This window comes from Lepidochelys kempii, chromosome 28, assembly GCF_965140265.1.
Source record: "Lepidochelys kempii isolate rLepKem1 chromosome 28, rLepKem1.hap2, whole genome shotgun sequence".
NCBI lineage: Eukaryota > Metazoa > Chordata > Testudines > Cheloniidae > Lepidochelys > Lepidochelys kempii.
The window spans coordinates 4,706,334-4,720,513 of NC_133283.1; the positions used below are offsets into that span (position 1 = coordinate 4,706,334).

At 52.8% G+C, this 14,180-nt stretch overlaps 1 protein-coding gene and 2 non-coding genes across 10 annotated transcripts in view; 2 read left to right on the forward strand and 1 right to left on the reverse strand.

Moving 5' to 3' along the window:
• LOC140904253 (uncharacterized) overlaps positions 1 to 14,180 on the reverse strand; it is a 107,429-nt gene that overhangs the window by 2,204 nt on the left and 91,045 nt on the right. For 3 of the 8 annotated variants that reach the window (XR_012156462.1, XR_012156461.1, XR_012156457.1), the window contains exons 7-8: positions 12,350 to 12,563; positions 11,545 to 12,105 (exon numbers count right to left, since the gene is read on the reverse strand). The exons of 2 other annotated variants lie outside the window; for them this stretch is intronic. The gene's annotated coding sequence lies outside the window, so the exon portion shown is untranslated. Of the gene's footprint in view, positions 1 to 11,544; positions 12,106 to 12,349; positions 12,564 to 14,180 lie in introns of those variants that run through there. 3 more of the 8 variants (XR_012156460.1, XR_012156459.1, XR_012156458.1) reach the window with 3 other exon arrangements.
• Positions 1,276 to 1,347, forward strand: TRNAA-UGC (transfer RNA alanine (anticodon UGC)). The gene has a single exon. It is a non-coding gene; the product is annotated as a tRNA-Ala (tRNA).
• On the forward strand, positions 3,676 to 3,748 carry TRNAM-CAU (transfer RNA methionine (anticodon CAU)). The gene has a single exon. It is a non-coding gene; the product is annotated as a tRNA-Met (tRNA).

Consider the following 14,180-nt stretch of genomic DNA (forward strand, 5'->3'; position numbering starts at 1 on the left):
TCGAGCTTCAGGAGGAGTCCACCTAGAATCCCTCTTTTTGTAATGTTGGTAGGGAGGCCTCTGTGGATTAGTATGTTGTTCAGAGGTGTGTTGGAAATATTCCTTCAGTCGGAGACGTCGAAAATAGGATTCTAGGTCACCACAGAACTGTATCATGTTCGTGGGGGTGGAGGGGCAGAAGGAGAGGCCCCGAGATAGGACAGCTGCTTCTGCAGGGCTGAGAGTATAGTTGGATAGGTTAACAATATTGCTGGGTGGGTTGAGGGAACCATTGCTGTGGCCCCTTGTGGCATGGTGTAGTTTAGAAAGTTTAGTGTCCTTTTTCTTTTGTAGAGAAGCAAAGTGTGCGTTGTAAGTGGCTTGTCTAGTTTTAGTAAAGTCCAGCCACGAGGAAGTTTGTGTGGCAGGTTGTTTTTTTATGAGAGTATCCAGTTCTGAGAGCTCCTTCTTAATCTTTCCCTGTTTGCCGTAGAGGATGTTGATCAGGTGATTCCGCAGTTTCTTTGAGAGCGTGGGGCACAAGCTGTCGGCACAGTCTGTGTGGTATGTCGATTGTAATGGATTTTTTACCTTCAGTCCTTTTGGTACCATGTCCATCTGTTTGCATTTGGAAAGGAAGATGATGTCTGTCTGTATCCGTACAAGTTTTTTCATGCAGTTGATAGATTTCCACTCCATACGGCTAAATGCAGGGCCTTGCATAATGACGGGTTTCAGAGTAACAGCCGTGTTAGTCTGGATTCGCAAAAAGAAAAGGAGGACAACTAGATCCACCTCATTGACCACCGACACAGGCGAATCGTGCTGCAGAAAGAAGGGAAACTGGGAGCGATTCTTTGCTGCCAGCCGTGGAAACAGTGACCCGACTGCACTGCAGTGAATGTGCTGGGGAAAGCTGGACTTTACAGGCAGGTGGAAATAGCAGATCCGAGAAAGGCCCCCCCCCCCCAGTTCTTCCACCGGGGTGAGGTGTTGAGCGACTCACAGCGCCCCCCAGCGCCGTTACCTTTCAGCAGGGGCTGGCAGCTCCAGCCAGTCAATGCCGGGGAGAGGGCCGAGTGTATCTCTGCACCCTGAGTCCAGGGCAGGCCCTCTCTCTCCCCAACATAGAGAAACTGGCCCTGCTGCAAAGTGACCCCTGAGAACCAGCAACCTCCAGGACAGAGGGTTTGGCCCTCAGAGCAGGGAATGTGTCCCCCATGCTGCCGTTAGGCCCCTGGAGGCTCTGGAAACAGGAGGGCTGTGAGCGTAACCCATGCCAAACAGCCCCCGTCTGGGGATGTAGCTCAGTGGTAGAGCGCATGCTTTGCATGTATGAGGCCCTGGGTTCGATCCCCAGCATCTCCAAGTTCTCTTTTCACCCTGCTGCTTTGCTCAGGCCCAGAGGGGATGTGGCCCAGCAGTCTCCCTGCAGGAGTTTCAGTCCTGCTCAGTGCGTGGCAGGTGCCCATTGCACAGAAGGTCTGTGGGGGTTTCTGCTCCTAAGTCACCTTGGTACATTTAAGATTCCCACCCAAGGGGTGGCTTGGGACAGTAGCAGATGAGAAGGGGGAATCCTCCAGCCCTGGAGGGAAAGGTCCCGTCTGCCCAGATTGAGGGGCAAGGAGACGGAGGGGCAGTCAGTGCTCGGAGAGGAGAGAGCTCAGTGATTTACACCCACCAGGGGACACTGTCTTTTTGAGGCGGGTGCAGCTGGCTTGGGATGGTGCTGACGATGGATAGAAAACAGGCTGGAGTCAATGAGAAATGAGACACAGAAGGGGAAGGAGAAGGGCAGCTCCACCGAAGGTCCTGGGTGCTCAGATGCTCCAAGTCTAGGCACCCTGGCCTGTCCTAGAGAGATAAAAGACAAAAAGGGGCCCAGCCCCCCAACAGTCGTCCCATGGACAAGAATCTGGTTGGGAGTGGGGTGAAGGTTCCCGCTGGACAAAGGGGAGCTGAAGTCCCGCAGCGTCCTGGAATTTAAGCAATGCAAGCTTCAAACCCTGCACGGGTGGGGGCTGAGGGGCACCCGCAGAAGGTTGGGCTGGACAGGGGCGGCAGGCTTGTATAATTTTTGGTGGTGCCCAGAATGGGGCCAAGTCCTGCCCCGCCCACCCCCACAGACACACCTGCCTAAGGCCCTGGGAGGGGGTTTGGGTGTGGGAGGGAGAGGGGTTGGGCGCTGGGAGGGAGTTTGGATGCAGGGTCTGGGCTCGGGCAGGGGGTTGGGGATGCAGGAGAGGGTGAGAAGTGGGCGCTTACCTCGGGCATCTCCCGAAAGTGATCCTCACCCCCCTCTGGCAGCAGCCCCTAGGTGGGGGGTCTCTGCCCACCGCTGCCCGCAGACACCACCCCAGCAGCTCCCATTCCCACAGTTGGCAGAGTCGGCCCTTGGGGCGGGGGCGACGTGTGGCGATCCCCCCGCCCCCGGGGCTGCAGGGACGCGCCAGCCGCTTCCGAGACTGGCAGGCCACACGGAGCGAGGGTGGGCAGGAAGCCGCCTTAGCCCCCTTATGCTGCCGGTGGGGGTCCCCGGGCCCTTTTAAATTGCCCAGGGGCGGCAGGTGGGATCCGGGCGGGGCAGGACGCTCCCAAGGGCCTGACGCTGCTTTGCACAACGATGAATCTCGGAACAGGCCAGCAATGAAATGACGGCAGAACCTGAGGAAGGAAAAGCCTCCGGGTTCATCTGTGGGCCTTGACGCCGAACGGGAGCCGTAATTTGACTCGCTTTGTGGCTGCGGCCGGTAAAATGTCAGGACGAAGTCGTCCCAGTGATTGTGACACTGGGTTTGAGGCGGCTTTGGTCTTATTAAAATGTAACTAGCATGGAACACGTGTGTTTTTAAAGGTGGCTTCCCCAAGCAATCCCAAGTTGTTCTTCCCAGAGCTGGGTGATGGTGGGCAGCAGGGGATCTTCCCAGTCTGCGGGGAAATCTCTCCGGGCCCCACTGTTATTTCTCCAGCCTTTCTCCCCCTAACCACGCACACCTCTCCCCACCCATTATCAATGCTTTACAGCGACCCCTCCCTCCCCTTATGGGATACAGCCTCTCGGTGACAGAGACTGCCTGGGGCTCCCCTCTGCATGGCCCCAATGGGGAAGGAAAGGGACCGATGGGGGAGGAAGAAGACGGGCAGAAGGAGTCAAATGCGGCTAAACCAGAATAGAGGAGATTTTCTTCCTGTTAAAATGGACTGGAGTCTCATTGCTGGAAAGCCACACCTTGAGTGAGGTTTGAACCGGCAGCCTTTCAATTGCCAGGCAAAGGTGCGAACCACAGAGACCGCTCACGGCCGACTTCCCAGCGCTGTCCAAGGAGCCCCTGCAGGGGTGCAAGTGGTTAGTGCAAAGGGCAATATTGCTGGGGTTGTGAGTTCAAGCCTTCCCTGCAGCCCTGGTTTCTATTACCCCATGGAGCTTCCCCAGCTTGCTTGTCCTAATTCACATGGAAAGTGCCATGAGAGGAAGGTCTAAACTGTGGACGTTGGTGCAAAGCTTGGGACCCCCCACCAATGCTGGCCCTATCCGGGTGGGTTGCTCAGGGGCAGGGAGAATTGATTTCTTTGCTGCGGAGAAAGCTGCCAGGACAGGTCTGTGGGCACCAGAGCTCCCCGCTTCTTCCAGCACACGCCAGGCTCTGTCTCTCCTGGAGGAGGGTCCTGTAAGCATTGAGCCTAAAGCTCTTCCAAGCCTTCTTAGCGCAGAGGGCAGCGCGTCAGTCTCATAATCTGAAGGTCCTGAGTTCAAACCTCAGAGAGGGCAACTTTTCTTGCTCCCTGCTTCAGATTTTCTAATGGAAATCGTGGAAAAGGGACTAGAGCTGAGTGGTTTCTAGACACCTCCCCATCCATCTAACACGCACTCAGAGACTTTTCTAAGGCATTCACTTTTCCTTCTCCTTTATGACTCCGGAAATGCCGATTCCTAGAAGCCCCTTTCCACAGAGCACACAGAGCGAGCTGCGGGCTGCCAGGCTGTTGTGGGCAAGTAGCGAAAGGGATGCACAAAAAATCCAGGAGGGCCATTGCCCCCCATGCTCACCCCCCAAGCAGCTTGGACTCTTGATGACTGTGATGCTCCGATTCCAGCTCCTCCGTATCCTCGACCCCCATTGGAGGCAAGTTCCTTCGACCCCTGTTCATATTCCAGACCCCAGCCCGTGCGGCATCCCTGCCCAGCAAGTCACCTTCTGCCCCCGCTGAACCAGCTGGGGGGCTGCCCCCCGGGGCAGACAGCTTATACCGCTCCCCTCAGAGCAGCAGCCGCAGCTGTTGGCGGCTAATCCCCACCTAAGGCTCGGGGGAAGGAGCTGGGGATCACTTGTTATTTCTTCCATACGTCCAGTCTCACTGTGTCTGAACACATTTCTCCCAAAAACCGATTTACATTTAGAGCCCCTCCCCCCATTTCCGCTTTATGCCTCATTCCTGTGCAGATGTGAACCCAAAGAAACTTTTGGGGACCACATGCAGCTACTCCCCGGAAGATTTTTTAATTCAATCATTGCTGACTCCTACCCCCATTCAGAACAGTGGATTTTTTTGCCCAGGAGCTGGGCTAAAGGCAAAATAACGGGCAAAGGTTTGTTACCCCCATGCCCGGTGCTGGAATTCGCTATATTATCCCAGCACAAAGGCTGAACTACGGCACAGCGGCTCCTTTCCCTGCAGAGAAACGCGTTTCCCTGTAAAAGCACCTCAGCGGGGAATGGATAGACCAGCCACGTGGTGGCACCATCCCTTCGGGACTGGAGCTGCAGGTTCAGTCCTGCACAGGGGCTCAGGGGCTCAGTCTACACTGCAATTAAAACCCCCAGGGCTGGCCTGTGCCAGCTGACTCGGGCTCCCAGGGCTCAGACTATTTAATTGCAGCGTAGATGCTCAAGCTCTGGCTGCAAGCAAGAGCTCTGGGTCCCTCCCATCTAGCAGACCCCAGCTGGGATGGAATTGGGGATGGGAGCAGGTTCCCCTGAGCTCATGGGGTCTTTCCGCTCTGAAATCTCCTGCGTTCTCAGTAACCGTCTCATCTGAAATAGAAGCCGCCATCCTGGCAGGGAAAGGAAAGAACAGAAAGCGGAGGAGAGAAAGAGGGAATTCCTCCCCTGCAAGCTGTCTCCCTTGCACCACCCTCCTTAACTCTCATCCCATGTCACTGGGCTCCCTCTATGCTGCAGCCATGGAGAGGACACCAGGGTTTGGTGTGGTACAGAGCATCAGCAAGGAGATCAGGGAGCGTGTCTCTCCGGTGCTCTCCGTGATCCCCATGCTGGCACCAAGCAGGGTGGAATAGGTGGAGTAACCAGTCTGATCCCAATGCAAAGAGGTGAGGAGCAAGGAGGAGACAGAGCCAAGAGCCACTGAGGGTGGAAGGGAGTTAGGAGCATGTGTGTGGCTGATGATCAGGGGGAGGGATAGCTCAGTGGTTTGTGCATTGGCCTGCTAAACCCAGGGTTGTAAGTTCAATCCTTGAGGGGGCCATTTAGGGATCTGGAGCAAAAATTGGGGATTGGCCCTGCTTTGAGCAGGGGGTTGGATAAGATGATCTCCTGAGGTCCCTTCCCACCCTGATATTCTATTATTGGAGATGCATAGAGATACTGCAGGGGTTGGATAGTGCATTTTCTACCTTCCCCAGCTGATAGCAAATAGCTGTGAAATTCCCTGGAAGTTTGTGTGTGTCTCATTCCCCTGTCTCCAAACCAATGGCCAGTCTACATCCAGGATAACAACCTACTAGGGCTGCTACGCTATTAGTTAACATGGCAGACGTCTGTGCAGTGGACCTAAAGGCCCTGCTTTGCTGATCACACACTGGCTGGTCAATACGGCTGATCAGAATGGAATTTCTATTGCTCAATTTTCCTTTCTAAAAAACTAGAGGAAATGCCGTATTAAAATGTCCATCCCCTTTTCTAGATGTAATTTGCTGGGTCTGAGAAGGCAGCCTTTGTCTCGCGAGAAGAATCGGCAGTGCTGTCGGTCAGTGCTGGATGGGCAATGAGCCCAAATGCTTCTCACTCGGCTTCTCTTCCACAATAATCTGTCTGCCCTTCTCTTTCCTCATCCAGCCAGCCCCAGACTAGATTGCCACAGAGACAAACAAGGGCTCTTTGTCCCGTGACAAACCTACAGCTCTTAGTGGTCCCAAGAAACCCAACAAGAGGAGGAAAACCAGCAGGGTTCTGTGCTTGGTTTTTTCCAAGCCCATGTTTAACCATCCCTGCTGCATTGTGAGCCTGGGTTTACATGTGTTTGACCAGGTCTCACAGTCGTGTTACAAGTCTGCCACCGGTGGCGATCCCTCCATTCGAGGATCATCTCTAGCATGGATTTACACGTGGGCCCTGAGAGGACACAGGAGTCCGAGCCTGGAACCACAGAGCCACCCACAGTAGGTACAGACCTTTCCTGGCAGGTCAGCTGCCCGTTGGGAGAAAGATTTCTTTTTCCTTCCTTTTCTCTCTTTTCGGCTTCCAGGGCAAGGCGCTTCTCCTCGAAGCGGGCCGCTTGCCTGCGGGAGGATGTGGGGCCGTTGAGGTCAGTTGGTGGCTTGCTCCTCCCAACTTGTGAATAGGTGGCCCGTTAGCAAGTGTGAAAAACTGGCACAGGGGGTGGGTGGTAATAGGCACCTATAAAAGACAAAGCCCCAAATATTGGGACTGTCCTTGTACTGTCAGGACATCTGGTCACCCTGCTTGGGATGGCCACGGCAGTTTTCTTGAGAGACGCCTTCAGGGCGTGCTAGACGCCTGCGGGTGTTTTCTTCGACCGGGGGCCAGCTGGTACGCCGGCAGCGACCGCACGGTCCTGACAAGCAGGCGGTCTGGGGCCCAGCGGCTGGGAAAGTCCGAGACGACTGGAGAGCCCAACTCGCTGCAGCCGGTCCCCGCTTTCACAGCCGTTGGGATCCAACGATCCTCTGCTGCCTGATCCACCACTGAGGACTCGCGGGGGTCGTGTTACATGCCCACACTGCACTACGCAGCCATTCTGACTTGGATCTGCCGCTTGACCTGCCTCCCCGCTGTGCAAGGACAGAGACTGGGCTCGGGATCTGACCATCCTCCCTAGCTGTGTCCTAGGACCTGAGTGCCTGCTGACCCAAGTCGGACTGACTTATGTCTGCGCAGACTGGGGGCCTGGGCTCAAACCTGAGTTGGATCCCACACTTAGGGTGCAGAGCAGACCCACTCATGCCAGGCTCAGGCCAGGCCCCTAAAGAGAGGGTTTTATTGCCTAGTTACCTGGTGACCTGGGAAACCCACAGTCCCTTTGTGATGTCAAACAAGGTTTTGCAGGCCACCTGAACTGCCCAGGGAGAGAGGGAGCCGGAAGAGCTGGGGGCTGCCGGGATCTTCTTGGGTTTTTGAAATTTAAGTGACACCTAGATCTGGGCACTAAGCCCTCCTCCTTGGGAAGGGAATCTGTGCAGATGGAGAGTGGAAGAATGCATGGGGTGTGAATGGACACACACATGGGCAGGACCCATGGAGAGGGAAAGAGGTCTCATCTGTACGTGAGGCAGGTTGAATGGGAAATGAAATGGCCGTTTACTCATCGAAGCCTACAGAAAACTAGAGTTTGTTACTAGAGGAAATTCAGAGCAACTGTAAAGCATAGGGTTACGTGGAAAGCAGCGTTCGCTCTCTGGGGCCTGGAGAGGGGAAGAAATCTGCTAATGTCTTCCTGTGAATTCAATTGACCTTTCTTCCTCTTCACCTTTACAACAAAGACACCCAGGATGGAGGTGTGAAACCTTTCCCTTAGAGAATGGCATTCAGTCACTTTCTTTTGCTTCTTTCCACCATTAGCCGTGCAGGTAGGAGACATGTATTTGTTTTAGAGGAGTCTTTGTTGATGGGCATTTTCATTGTTTTCTTTCCATCTATCTAGCCCTGCAGTTGGCCTTGCTAGCTAGTTAATAGCTAGCTGGCAGCCCGGACCTCCCTTGCTTCTATTAATTAAAGGGCAAAAAACTTGGTTAATGCCCACTGAAGTTTGCTGGTGAGATGTTATTCCTTTCAGAACTGCAATGTCAGCAAAATTCAAACTTTTGAAAACCAGGGAATGCACCACAGTTAAGGTTGCCCACATAACCTTAACTCTGCCTTTTTTCAGCAATGCCCTGATATGCCCTGTTAACATACATTCATTTACTTTACCAGCACCACATTCGCTGAATCATACAGGCTCTCCGCCTCCATTAACAACCCTTCAAATAAGACCCCCAACATCAGCTGGGCCTGACGAAGCATAGTCAACCAGGCGGGGCCAACATGGAAAAGTGCAGAGTCCTGCACTTAGGATGGAAGAATCCCATGCACCGCTACAGGCTGGGGACTGACTGGTGAAGTGGTAGTTCTCCTAAGAGGGCAGGTTTCCATCATGATAAAAATACACCTGTACTTTTTTTCACACTTTGCAATCTTCCGAAGTAGCAGGAGGTGGAGGAGAAGGGGTCCAAATGCATAAGACACAAGAACAAAACTAAGAGACAAAAGCATAGAATCAGGACGCAAGATTTGTGAATGCTGCAGTCTGAACTCTGGGCCAGACCCATTCATTCCTTCATTGGTTACCATCCCTTCCACAGCACGAACGTCCTTGTTGCCCGACCAGGCAGCCCAACTGGGATCCATGGGCCAGGAATCTCCTCTGAAAGCATCAACCGTTTCTCACTTTGCCTCATGGAACTTTGGATCTCAACGGCAGAGGACAACTGTTCCCAATCTAACCCTGGCGTCCTCTGGGGCTGTAATCGGTGCCGCTGTGGTACACTAGGACCCAGGTCAAATTCTTCCCCGGGGTGAAAATGAACAAGTGCGTGCCTGTTATTTCTACCCGAGTTCTTGCAAATCCTTCGCCTTGCTCAGGGTAAATTTACACTTCTCCGTGGTGGAATCCTTCACCAGACCACCCAAAATCTGAGTAATTTTAGTGAAGAATGGCCTCTCAAACAGGTCCAGTTTATTTCTTTAAAATGGTGTCATGGATCTAAATTAGGAACCAGATTACAGGCCTGGATCTGAGTCTCACTGAGTTCCCAGAGGTGAGGTTTCTATGAGAAAATAGTTATTTTTTTGCAGCAGTCTCACATTCAACACCGACTTCATTGTACACACAAATTGCCGCAACTGGAAAGGGCGAGTTCAGCAAAGCACCACTTCTCTTTCCGCCACATCTGCGTAGTTCGGGACAACATTTCCTAATTCCCAAGATTAGCCAGGCGAGATCTTCAGGAGTAACCTCCTGTAGGGCCTGGGACACAACCAGTTTGAGAACCAAATACAAGGGGATTTTGCACCGTTCCATGCCTCTTACTTTGGAATTCTCCCCATGGATTGTCTGACAATATTGACCTACACAATCGAACACCCCTCTGATCATCTGCACTTACTCCAGTTAGTTGCACAGTTTGGGGTCTACCATAGACCACGATTTCAGAGCAGAGATCGAAACACACTACTATGGCTTTGTTAGCATGTCCAATAACTTGGCATATTCTCCCGTTGATTGAACTGCACTGGGACTTTCTCCGGGTCATCATGGCACGGTGGGAAAACAGCAAAAGAAAAAGAATAGAGTCTATTTTACCATTTGGCTCAAAGTCCCCAGGAAATCTGTTACACTCAGTCAAACAAAACTAATATCCAGTTATGTAACCACCGGCCTTCAGGAGAGAGAGACAAACCCAGCTGTCACCGAGGGGTAAGAGCCTTTTGGTTTCACAGGAAGTTAAATTCCGGAGCAGGATACACCCGATGACTCAGAATCAGGACAACGAATTCTCCCACCATCTTCTCCTCTCATCCTTTGAAACCTGCTTCACTCCACGCTGTCTCACAGTTACCGCATCATGTGATTTAGGAACGTTTTCGCGTCATCATAATGGGAAAAAACAACCAGCCTTCCCATCCAAAACCAATCCCAACTCCGAAGGAAAAAGACAGGAAGTGGCTTTGCCTATAGATGAAAAAGGGGGTTTAAACTAAGAATAATTACACAGTTTTAGATCCATTAAACATTCTCCTTCCAGGTCTGTGACTCTTGCACCTCCAAACCTAACGAGTCTGATTTAGGATCAAAGAAATCGAACCATGATTCCCAAGCACGGAGAGCTCAGAACACTGTGTCTTGGGGAACTATGGGAAGTGGAGGGATACGACGGGAAGAAGATAAACTCTACACAGCTGAGACAGACAGAAACACTGCTGAGATGATGGGAAAGGAGGGAATCCCTCCGACACACCCAATTGTCTTTGGGTGTCAAAGAATTTGCTATAATCAAGTATATTTTAAGTGAGAAAACGGTACAATAAATAAGTGATGTTCAGCACAACCCATGGCAATGTGAGAACAAATGGGAATGAGGGAATCGGTGCCCAAAGGGAGTTGGTGACTCTAACCATCACGTTGCAGTGGGAGCAACAGTAGAAATGAGACGCTCCAGGGTTGTTTAGACAAGGAAAACTGATGGAGCACTGGTGAGATTCTGATTAAACCTGCTAGACCACCCCCCGCTACAAAACACACTCTATGTCTTTACTACAGGAATAGTTGTGGTTTGACATAGAATCATAGAATCTCAGGGTTGGAAGGGACCTCAGAAGGTCATCTAGTCCAACCCCCTGCTCAAAGCAGGACCAATTCCCAGTTAAATCATCCCAGCCAGGGCTTTGTCAAGCCTGACCTAAGGAAGGAGATTCTACCACCTCCCTAGGGAACGCATTCCAGTGTTTCACCACCCTCTTAGTGAAAAAGTTTTTCCTAATATCCAATCTAAACCTCCCCCACTGCAACTTGAGACCATCACTCCTCGTTCTGTCATCTGCTACCATTGAGAACAGTCTAGAGCCATCCTCTTTGGAACCCCCTTTCAGGGAGTTGAAAGCAGCTATCAAATCCCCCCTCATTCTTCTCTTCTGCAGGCTAAACAATCCCAGCTCCCTCAGCCTCTCCTCATAACTCATGTGTTCCAGTCCCCTCATCATTTTTGTTGCCCTTCGCTGGACTCTCTCCAATTTATCCACATCCTTCTTGAAGTGTGGGGCCCAAAACTGGACACAGTACTCCAGATGAGGCCTCCCCAATGGCGAATAGAGGCCTCACCAATGTCGAATAGAATGTTCTGACATCAAGCTAGCTAAGGCCACAGGGGAAATCCGAGTGGAGATGAGGGCCAGGTAATTTTATCTCAATGGAGCTAGTGTAGGTCACCCCTGTCCCCTGGAGCTAATGACATTCCTGGTAATCATAGAATAGAATATCAGGGTGGGAAGGGACCCCAGGAGGTCATCTAGTCCAGCCCCCTGCTCAAAGCAGGACCAATCCCCAATTTTTGCCCCATATCCCTAAATGGCCCCCTCAAGGATTGAACTCACAACCCGGGGTTTAGCAGGCCAGTGCTCAAACCACTGAGCTAGGAAGACATGTTCCCATGACGCACAGAATAAAGGAGTTGATAGGATGGAGCAGAGGATTAATCCCAAAGAACGGGGAGGTACAAAAGAGAAAAACGGGCAACCCACCTAGGGGACCCCAGAGACCACGTGACACGAATAGTTCGAAGAGCTTTTAAGACGGAATTAGCAAAAACTAGTAAAGAGCAAAAAAAAAAACCCAAAAACCTGTTGTCAGCCTTTGATAAAGTCCTCATCGTGTTTATTTCCTTTGCAAATCCTCTGATGAGAAGTGAGGGCTGAGTTCTGAGACAAGCTCTCCCACACTCAGAGCATCTGTAGTCTCTCTAGGCTGTGTGGACCCTCTGATGTCTCAGCTCGGTCTGAGCTCCGAGCGAAGATTTTCCCCGCACTCACAAGGTCCCCACACTCACTGCGTGGGCTATTTCTCTCCCCCGTTTGGATTTTGTGCTGGGCTGTGGTTTCCTCAAGGTACTCGTGAGGCCCCCCCAATAATGAATGGAGCTCTTTGTTTTCTCCCTTGGCTTGTTTCTCTGCCTCCTCTCTGGCCTGTGCTGACTCTCACGACCTTCTCTCTGCTCGTGACTCGGGGACACATCCTCCTGAGGTATTTGCAGCAACGCCCTACATGGTACCACTTTCTCAGCATCTTCCTGAGGAGGTTTCTTCTCCTCCTCCTCGCCCGCCATGCCATCACCTGCTGGGATAGAGAGAGACGCCTCAGAAACAGGGGAGAGCTAACCAAAGTAAGTGCTGGAGAAATGGGAATTAGTCAGGAACTGAATTTCCCCAAAGTCTTTCCCACGGGACGGGAGGGGATCATTTCTGCCTGTAAATCCCACCCAAGCACTCAGGGAGAAGGGAGGCCAAGGAGGGAGCTACTGCCAGGTGTCACTCACAAAGGGCAGGACATCATGAGCGACATCCACCCTGAGGATACAAACCTGCTGGGGACAATCCTGAACGCGGAGAACTCACAAGGTCTCGGTCGGGAATCCCAGCTGTGTCCTTCAGACGCGGACAGGTTTCGAATTGATTTCGTGATTCCTCCCCTGCGTATGCGCCCCTGAGGCTCTCGGTCTCCTCTGAATCAGAGATCTCTGGTTCGTCCTCTTTGTTTCAGATGGGAGATCGCGTCAGGTTTGAAAACCGGGAACTCTGCAGAGGGAAAGGAAATCCGGTGGGTTCGTGGGAGATTTGTCACGCACAAAAATTCTATTATTTTAACCCCAGCCCATTCGGAAGTTGCAATATGCCGGGGCCAGCTCCCCAGGGGCTCAAACGTGTCGGCGGCTCGGCCGAAAGAGGGATTTAACTAACCCCATCTCTGCTGGGAAAACACACCACCCGACACTCCTCCTCAAAGGGAGGCCTAGAACACGGAGACCGTAACTCCACAGCCTAGAAAGGGAAGATGGCTCCGGGCAAGAAAACCACCTGCTTCTTTCTGAGAAAGAGAGTCCCAGGGAAGTTGGGAACAGCGAGCATGGGCTGGTGGAAGTCAGAGGACTAAGCAATAGGAGGGTGTATTAGATGTCAGGGAAGCACATCTTGAGGAATCAGGCATGGGCAGCAGGTGTCAAAGGCCGAGCCCACACTCTGCCCCCAGGCTGCTGCCTGCCCGTGCTCTGGGGCTCTTCCCTGGCCCCGGGCTGGGGCTGGGTGGGGGGGCCCAGGCTGCAGGCAGGGGCTCCAGGGGGATGGAGCCAGTGCTCACGACGCCTGGTGCTCTGGGGCTGGAGGCGCTTGGGTGGCCCAGGGATGGGGGCAGGAGAACAAGCCGAAGGGGCTGGCTGGGCCGGGGGGCTAGCCTCCCCGAGCCGGCGGTTCATGCCCCACACACGGAATTAGGGACTCTAGCAAGTCAGGCGAAATGGGAGGGAGTCTGAAAATCCCCCTGGGTCTGGAGAAGGCTGGGGAATTAGATGCTATAATTTAGGAGCAACAGACTCTAGTTCCTCTGGAAAAGGAGAATATAAAAAATATTAATGATCTGGAGGATGGTGTGGATTGCACCCTCAGCAAGTTTGCAGATGACACTAAACTGGGAGGAGAGGTAGATAGGCTGGAGGGTAGGGAGAGGATACAGAGGGCCCTAGATAAATTGGAGGATTGGGCCAAAAGAAATCGGATGAGGTTCAACAAGGACAAATGCAGAGTCCTGCACTTCGGACGGAAGAATCCCAGGCACAGCTACAGACTAGGGACCGACTGGCTCAGCAGCAGTTCTGCAGAAAAGGACCGAGGGGTGACAGTGGACGAGAAGCTGGATATGAGTCTGCAGGGTGCCCTCATTGCCAAGAAGGCTAAGGGCGTATTGGGCTGCATTAGTAGGGGCATAGCCAGCAGATCAAGGGAAGTGATTATTCCCCTCTATTTGGCATTGGTGAGGCCAGACCTGGAGTACTGCGTCCAGTTTTGGGTCCCCCATTACAGAAAGGATGTGGACAAACTGGACAGAGAGAGTCCAGCAAAGGGCAACGAAAATGATCAGGGGGCCGGGGCACATGACTTACGAGGAGAGGCTGAGGGAACTGGGCTTATTTAGTCTGCAGAAGAGAAGAGTGAGGGGGGATTTGGTAGCAGCCTTCAACTACCTGAAGCCTAAAACTGCCTGGATGCTCTGGGACTCGAGCACCCACGGGAAAAAAAATAGCGGGGGTGGGGGGCGCTCAGCACATGCCAGCCACAGCTGTGGGGCGGCCCCAGGGCTGGCCCCTGATCAGCTGTTCGGCAGCTGACAGGAGGTGCTCTGGGGAGGGCGGAGAGGAGCCA